This window comes from Rhodnius prolixus, unplaced genomic scaffold (genome assembly GCF_049639745.1).
Source record: "Rhodnius prolixus isolate KJV_2025 unplaced genomic scaffold, Rpr scaffold_2, whole genome shotgun sequence".
NCBI classification, from domain to species: domain Eukaryota; kingdom Metazoa; phylum Arthropoda; class Insecta; order Hemiptera; family Reduviidae; genus Rhodnius; species Rhodnius prolixus.
In genome coordinates this window covers 29,659,197-29,668,584 of record NW_027411592.1, presented here as the reverse complement: position 1 = coordinate 29,668,584, position 9,388 = coordinate 29,659,197, and the positions used below count along the sequence as shown (strand labels likewise).

At 35.1% G+C, this 9,388-nt stretch overlaps 1 pseudogene; it reads left to right on the top strand.

The window, feature by feature from the left end:
* Nucleotides 1-8,804: 8,804 nt before the first annotated feature.
* On the top strand, nucleotides 8,805-8,948 carry LOC141450567 (U2 spliceosomal RNA; annotated as a pseudogene).
* Nucleotides 8,949-9,388: the final 440 nt, after the last annotated feature.

The window sequence follows — 9,388 nt, the reverse complement described above, 5'->3', positions numbered from 1 at the left end:
TAAAGGTAAGTGAGATAACCTTTATGTTAATCTTCTCTAAGATATCTCATAAACGATCAGGTTAAAAGAGAAAATCTTTTACGAAGAAACAGTGGCGCAGGGCCGGATTTTCCTAGGGGCTAATTAGGCTTCAGCCTGGGGCCTCAAGGTCAAGAGGGGCCTACAATCAAATTGTTAGCAAAATTAAAATTACACTATTCTAAAAACACTACCAATAACAACATGTTTCATTTAACATATTGATATATATCACAGTAGTGATGTATTTTATTATCTCTTATGTAATTTACAAACCTAAAAATTGGAGGTGAAAGGACCTCATAAGTGGAATAGCCTAGGGCCTTTTTTCATCTAAATCCGGCCTTGAGTGGCGTGCAAGTGGTTTTGAGTATACAAAACAAATTTTGTTAGGGCATTTGTTCTAATCTATTCGTTCTTCTTGAAACATATCTCTTTTACGGCCCAACTCGTAATATTCAAATTAAATTTAAAAAAAAATGTTATTTTTTAAATCCTAAAAACTGAAAAAAAAAACACCAGTTACATTTCCTTTCACAGTTTTTCCTCAAAAGCATTTTGATCAAAAACCATTTTTAAAAAGGATTCTATTGTAATTAAAACTGAGCAGTTAGATCTTTCTTCTTCAAGATCCCGTCCATATTACAATCAAACAAATCAATAATATTTAATCGACTTTCACAATCGGGAAGTTCGCGTAAAATTTAATCGAGATCCCTTTTTTTTTCATTAATGAAGACATATTATACATAAAAATGAAAAAAATCGTTATAAATGTAATTTCCAAACTGTTTTGGAATCAACTAATAAATAAACGAGTAATTACGAAATAATTCAGAAAAAGAAAACATACCTGACTGGACCCATGGTCATTTTAGTTCACTAACCTGTGTTTTAAAATGACTATTTTACTGTTCGTGATATACTTAAAATAAATTTTCTTGTACAAGATGAGATAAGTGGATATCAATAGCAGTTGAAAGCAATTGACAACCTTCCAAAGTAATTGCTGAAAGTTCATGCTGTTCAATTGAATCAAATGATTCAACCCACATAACTCGAATCCTCGCTCCAACTTTAACTAAAACATATGAGATTTAATTAGTTAGAATTGTTGGGCAGGAACATGTTCCAAGCGTGTGTTCATATTTTAATATTTAGTTAGTATTAAACAGTTTTATGTAGAAATCATAACTTACAATTATTTTATATGTCCATATTTATAGAGGAAACTGATAAATTTGTGTTCCGCCTTAAGGTTAGTTATAAAATTCATAATGGAAGGTAATATCAAATATCGTGTATTACAGATTATTAATTTTACATATTTATTAATAAAAACCTATATTCTCATGGAACATTATTTTGCTTTAATTAAAATTACTATCATATTTACCTACTATTAGTCAGGTAATTAAAGTTACTACACCGATAGTGGTAACATTAATTGTGTTAAGCCAAGTTAAAGTTATGAGGGAGGGACTTAATACGCGAAAGACAACAAGATATGGTACAGCTTCTGTGATGCTGTGCTGATTATCTATTCTCTGATCAACACACCGTCTTGAATGCTCTAATCCCTATTAATTTAAATTCCCTAATACTATTATTATTAAATTTTGCAATTAAAATGATTTTAATGTAATTAACTGTTTTTAAGTATAATTTTCAAAAATAAATAAAAAACTCAGTTTTAAGCATTACATTAATTAGTATATTGATTCTTTATCATGATCGAAAATTAATATTTGGTAGAGAATCTCTAAAATAATTGTTGTTAACAATGTCTGGTTAATTTGTGAATTTGATTTAACTATTTTAATAGTTCAATGTCTTTAGCATTTTCTCTTCAAATGTCTTACATGGACTCTGGTCCTGTGGAAGATTAATCTTGCCTTAGCAATCAGTTGGTTGCGCTCTCAATACCCTGAATTCCTTTCTGACCGACGATCCAGATAACTTAACTTTATTAAGACTTCTTTTTATTTCATAAAACATTCTATCCCACAGGATCTGTAGATTTTTGAGTGTTCTGAAGAATCGTCAAGACAGTAGAACAGTAGCCAAGCGGCTGATGTTGCTGCACTAGCTCCCAGAAGAATGCACTTTCTTGTTTAGATCCGTCTGTGAAACTATCAGCGTTTTGGTTTTGTTTTCGGTAGAATCCCTAGCTCCTTTCAACTTTTTATTCTTACCAGATAATTCTTTGTCATTTTTTTTCAACAATTCCTATATTCATCCTAGAAATTATTTACAAATCAGATTTAATTCTTCAACAGCTGAAATATTTCGGAGAAAAAAATAAAATAAAAATAGATAGTGATGTTCCACACAAAATACTTACTACCTTAGGCTAATCTCCGCCTTTCTGTGTCCCAGGTACCTCAATCTGCCGGCTTTATGCTGCGATCTTAAAAAAAAAAGGGATAAAATTGGAATACTGACTTGAGAACCGGTGTCCATGCTGCAAAGTCAGAAGGTGTAGGACAGAATGAGGGAATTACGAACTTATTTCGTTCCTTAAGGAGGCTGTGCTTCTTTGATCTTTTATTTTTGTAAAAAAATTTCATCTGGAAACTTCTCTCCATTTCGGTCTTACAATAAATAGATTTAGAGATGTGTACACTAGTCATACAACTGCTGTAAAATCGGGGGGTAAAATCGTGACACTCTTGTCCCTGGGGATCACCCAGAATGTTGGAGCAGTTTAATCAAACATTTTACTCTAAGTAAAAACTATTTCAATCCCCTATTGGTAACACATTAGCATTTGAATAGTTTGCGAAGGGACAGTTATACATATGTATACACATAATAAATTATATGACAAAGGATTTCATTTACAATTTGTCGAACATTTTAATTATTTCATAAAGGGAAGTGCAAGATGTTGGGGAGTATGAATGCCAAATCTTAATATATATTATCCAATCTGGTGCAGCAGTATGTGCTGCAATGGGAAAACAGTTTGGACAAATTAACGTTCTTACTGCGCTCATTGCCAGCGCAACCCTTCCAACTAGGGTGTAGCCGTGCAGCAGTGTAACTCTTACCATTAGACGAACAGCTCTGCCTGTATTGTCTTCAGCTTAATAAGCACTTAATTACTTTTCTCTCTTTCACCCCACACTACCCTCGTGACCCGTACAACCCCTTCTTTACAGGGTGTGCTTCCATTCTTGGCTACACTTTCCAACTTGTAATACTATTTAAAAGTTCTGTCAAAGAAAGTTTAACAGCATACCCAACCCTAACTTGCTTCTTGCTTGCTAGTCTATTGTATCTGAGAAACTTGCTGTCATCCAAGTCTCCTACAGTTTCCCTCTTATAATATCTACTCTTATAACATGAACTGAAAAGCTCGTTTTAATTGCGAGTTAAACTTTACAATTTTACTACTTGTCAGCTGAACGTACTACCGACTTACAATAATTAAATTCACTCTGAAACAAGAAAATGGATTTTATAAACAACAGAATAATTATTATTCAAAATTTCTTTCAATTTAATTTGATGTTCTTTCTATGTATAATTCTTCATGAAAAATTATAAACGTTAATTCATCAGAGTTGAAATTATTATTAATTAAATATTATTCATTGTATTTTTCTGATTGATTCATTAATCTAAAAGGAAGAAAGAACAAGGCCCATTTCAGACATAATTTTTATTATTTTGCTAAGCTCTCTCGATCTAGGGACCAGGTCATCTTCAGGGGCTATAGACAATACGAGGGTCGTTTGAAAAGTCCGTGCAAAGAGATAGCACTACTGGCGCATCTCGAGGTTATGTTTAGTTAGTAGCATCTCTTGGAAGAACACACACCAAGTTTCAGCCAGATCGGTCTATTTCTTTGTGTTTGGCATTCGTTTGAATCGAGGAAGTCGAGTAATTTTCAAAAAATGGACGAAAAAGAATTTCGTGTGTTGATTAAACACTACTTTATGAAAGGCAAATCGCCTCAGGAGACTAAAGAGAAGCTTGATAAACATTATGGTGACTCTGCACCTTCGATTAGAACAGTTTATAAGTGGTTTCAAAATTTTCGGAGTGGCCATATGGGCACAAGTGACGCTGAACGTTCTGGACGCCCTGTTGAGGTTACTACTCCAGAAATCATTGATAAAATCCATGATATGGTGATGGATGACAGAAGAGTGAAGGTGCGTGAGATTGCTAGTGCTGTGGGCATCTCGAATGAACGGGTACATAATATTTTGCATCAACATTTGGACATGACAAAACTATCCGCAAGATGGGTGCCGCAATTGCTCACGCTTGACCAAAAACGAAATCGTGTGAAGTGTTGCAAGGACGGTTTGCAGCTGCTCCAGAAGAATCCGCAGGACTTTAAGCGTCGTTTCGTCACTGTGGATGAAACATGGATACATCACTACACTCCTGAGACCAAAGAACAATCTAAACAATGGGTTACCAAGGGGGAGGGAATCTGCGCCAAAAAAGGCGAAGACCGTTCCTTCGGCCGGAAAGTTTATGGCGACTGTCTTTTGGGGTTCGCAAGGAATAATCCTCATCGACTATCTGGAAAAGGGTAAAACTATTACAGGTGCATATTATTCACCGTTATTGGACCGTTTGAAAACCGAGCTGCAAGAAAAACGCCCACGATTGGCCCACAAAAAAGTCCTTTTCCATCACGACAACGCACCAGCTCACACCTCAGCAATTGTGGTCGCAAAATTAATGGAAATAGGGTTCCAACTCGTTTCACATCCCCCCTATTCTCCAGACTTGGCTCCCTCGGACTACTATTTGTTCCCCAATATGAAGAAATGGCTGGCGGGAAAAAGATTTTATTCAAACGAGGAGGGATTGCAGAAACGAATGGCTATTTTTCAGACTTGGACAAATCCTATTATTCGGAAGGGATCAACAAACTAGAGCAGCGTTGGACAAAGTGTATAAGGCTAAAAGGAGACTATGTTGAAAAATAAAAAAGGTTTACCCCAAAAAATTAAGTAGTTTTTATTTTTGCACGGACTTTTCAAACGACCCTCGTTTAATATTTTCACATTGTTATTATAAAGTTGGTGCGTCTTTCGTTTTGTCTGATTATGAACTGAGTGTGATCAGTTCAATATTATACTGTTAATAAGCCCTGAAGATGACCTATTCTCTAGGTCGAAAGCTCGGAAAATTAACAAAATAATTACTTGGTATTTTGGAAATTGGTATTTTTCCTTCTTCCTTCAATTATTAATTAATTAATTCAATCATTAATTATTAATTAACTTGACATGTTGGTTAATTTTTATTTTTTTGTAGGCTAGGTTTGTTCTTGTTATTTTTTTGTTAATTTCTAATAGTTTCAATTACTTACAATTTTCACATTTTTCATGACATGGCACTTTCTTAAAGAAGGTTCTGCCGAATCAAATCATTGCTAGGGCCACAGTCTATTAATTATTAATGACAAAAGAATATAATGAATGCACATCATGAACTAGGACCTTAAGATTTTGGCCTGGAAATTACATAAAGCGAAAAAAAGATATGTGAGTGTGATGTGAGTAAGTTCATATAAATATTTGTACTATCGCCAATACTTGGTTCATTGATCAGTTTGATTAACTTTGTTAAAATTCTCAATTTTTTTTTTGTTTTACTTCATTTATTTTCACAACTGCAGAATAATTCTGCAACAAGTGAAGCTGATACAATGTGATAATAGAATAAATACATGAGGGGAGAATTCGCCCATTGGTGAAACTACCAAAGAGGTACAGTTCACTATTGTACATTGGCACTCACTTCATTTAGAAGATCGCGTGGCCACCTGCGCTTTAACCGTCTTGGAGTATTTCCAGGTAGAATAGTAAGTTGGGATACTAGTGGATTAGGATGTGAGGTGATTGATGTATGGAATTTAATATAACGTGATCTTATAGCTTTTCGTAAAACATAAGGAACAAGGAAATCTCTGTGCAAGGTAGAGTTAGTGACATAGTAAGGAGTATTTGCGATTTGACGGAGAGTTTTTGACTGGAAGGATTGGAAGCTTTAACTGAGCCCCAAAGTTCCATTTCGTGAGAGTTTACATCGCTTATCGAGAAGTCTAGAGAGAAGTTTGAATCGTCTGTTTAGTTCTTTCCGTTTGAGTCTAGTATGTGGATTCCAGGTTAGGCGTTTATCTATGAAGAGTCCTAGGTACTTAACACAATCTGTTTGTGAGGAGTGAGGTTTAGGTAAACGGTTGCAGGGTAGTTCGCCTTAGGGAGAATGTAATGTAACTACATTTGTTTTCAAAAAATTTTAAATATAATTTTGTGAATTAAGCAGAAATTTTGTGTCTAAGGACACAGATTGTCATTACTAAATTTATGAGTCCCAATTTATGCTTGAGAGCAGATAAAAAAAAAATGAAGTTGACCTGGATGACTCTCCAATTTAAAATCCTTCATGAAAAATTGTAGTTTCCTTCAGATGGTAGGCCATCAGTAAGGGAAGAGGAGTTAATAATTGAGGACAAACCGATTAGTGGCAGGACCTTCTCAAAGCTCTAATCGACCAACCATTAAATAAAAGATGAATAGCTGCCGTCAGCCCGATTAAATCGAGAAAGAACCGAAGCAGTTTTTTTTTTTTTTACTCTTGCACCCTCCTCCTAAATGTACACTTTTCTTTTGTGACAGGGTTGCTATTTTTCTCGTATTGTTTCTGATTGGGATAAATCTTGAAGTAGTAATATGTGTGCGCACGTATTGGTGTGTCCATGTGACGTGAAGAGAGAGCGAGAGGAGGGGAGGTATTCGAACTGGATGACTAAAGAAGACAGATTAACTGAATCAGCTGAGCTGTAGGCCAGACACCCGACGTTTCAGAATCCACTACCCCAGTGTGCTATACCCTGCCAGGATGGCAAGGCCGGCGGCGGTGGTAAACCTACCAACTGACAAATGGACTGTGGTCACATGCAAAACCCCAGAGCTAACCCGGGGGTCATTAATATCTATTCGCCGCATTGTTCGACGCATTAATACCAATCTGGAATCTCCTCAGTCACTGTTCACTACATCGCCTCTTTTTCTCCCACGGGACATCCTCTTTCTTAGTTTATTTCTCTTGTCTTCTATTATATTCCTTGCCTTATTTTGTTTTGTTTTGTTTCTTTCCCCTACACTGTAGCAAATATACCAAAAATGTTCAACAGCCAACAGCAACGAATATAAACTTGATGTCATGCTACGAGGGTCGTTTGAAAAGTCCGTGCAAAAATAAAAACTACTTAATTTTTTGGGGTAAACCTTTTTTATTTTTCAACATAGTCTCCTTTTAGGCTTATACACTTCGTCCAACGCTGCTCTAGTTTGTTGATCCCTTCCGAATAATAGGATTTGCCCAAGTCTGAAAAATAGCCATTCGTTTCTGCAATCCCTCCTCGTTTGAATAAAATCTTTTTCCCGCCAGCCATTTCTTCATATTGGGGAACAAATAGTAGTCCGAGGGAGCCAAGTCTGGAGAATAGGGGGGATGTGAAACGAGTTGGAACCCTATTTCCATTAATTTTGCGACCACAACTGCTGAGGTGTGAGCTGGTGCGTTGTCGTGATGGAAAAGGACTTTTTTGTGGGCCAATCGTGGGTGTTTTTCTTGCAGCTCGGTTTTCAAACGGTCCAATAACGATGAATAATATGCACCTGTAATAGTTTTACCCTTTTCCAGATAGTCGATGAGGATTATTCCTTGCGAATCCCAAAAGACAGTCGCCATAATCTATCCGGCCAAAGGAACGGTCTTCGCCTTTTTTTGGCGCAGATTCCTCCTTGGTAACCCATTGTTTAGATTGTTCTTTGGTCTCAGGAGTGTAGTGATGTATCCATGTTTCATCTACAGTGACGAAACAGCTGCAAACCGTCCTTGCAACACTTCACACGATTTGAAAATCACTCGACTTCCTCGATTCAAACGAATGCCTAACACAAAGAAATAGACCGATCTGGCTGAAACTTGCTGTGTGTTCTTCCAAGAGATGCTACTAACTAAACATAACCTCGATACGCGCCAGTAGTGCTATCTCTCTGACTTTGCACGGACTTTTCAAACGACCCTCGTAATATATTAATAACTAGTATGGTAAATTTTCTACCTTTTTTTATTTAAGAATACAATTTTTACATTTATTGGTCTCTTGCAAGAGGATATCTTGGAATTAAGAGAGTTTTTAAATTCCCCTGAGCCGATAAATCATTTTTAGATATTGGTATGTGTAAAACCTGAAATGAATTGGATGCTACAAATTTTTGTGAAACGTTTTTGACTAAAATAGTAATAATAATAATAAATTTATTGCTTTCAAGTTTTCACCATAGCAAGGGGGTGAGCATACAAAGCTGATAACATATAAACATTACAAAATATCAATTTGACACTAGTGCTGGGTTCTTTGAAATCCTGTAAAATAGCGAAATTTACATAAAAAATACATATGGGTATAAAAAAACCTTATTTAGACAATATAATGGAAATCTTCAGCATCTTAACATGTAGATAAATGACAATAATTATAATGATATTTTGAAGAAATGAATGTTATGTCAGAGAATAATTCAGACACAAAAGCACAAAGGAGACAACAATAGTACATGTTTAAGCCCTACAATAATATTGATCTTACTCTTAATCCCTCGATAGTAAATTTACAAATATGGTTTGTTTTGATATCATCTAAGCACAATAATTTTTCAAATTGGACTAAGTTAGAAACCAGCTCCTCTTGAAAATGAAATAGTAAGAATTTATTTCTCAGCCAATCTAAAATTGCTAAGATCGCTTCTCGGCCTTTTGGCTAAGATCAAAGTGTAGTATTGATTAAAATAGATGTAAATTTGAATTCTGTTTCTATTCGTAACTGATTCTCATTTGCATGAATGATAATGTTCTGAATAGTTTTATTGTTTTGTTCAGCACATTATTGTTTTCCACGTGAAAGCAATATCATTAGTTTAGCAAGTTCTGCTTACGGATTGTAACTGTCCTTCCGGGACCATAAGTACCCAATTTTGGTTAAAGTCATTAAAATTTTAAAATCATTTTGTAGAAAACAAATTTCATCGTTATTTTGGCATTTTTGTAGTGAATATGTACAGTAATTCAGAAATAAATACACTTTTCGAATCTAAAATGAGGCGTTTATTTGAAATCTCGAAGAGTATGTGAAAAACAGTTTCAAAGAAGTCGTTAATTATCAAGTCATTTTCGCTAAAAGACAAAAATAAACTAAATTTATATATTTTAAACAGTTTAACCTTAGTGGTAATAAACAGTTTGGAGTGTACGAGTTTAGGTACAATTCTAGCGCTGCTACACGTACTTATGTCGTATATTTGTAAAACACTAAAAATAAATCATG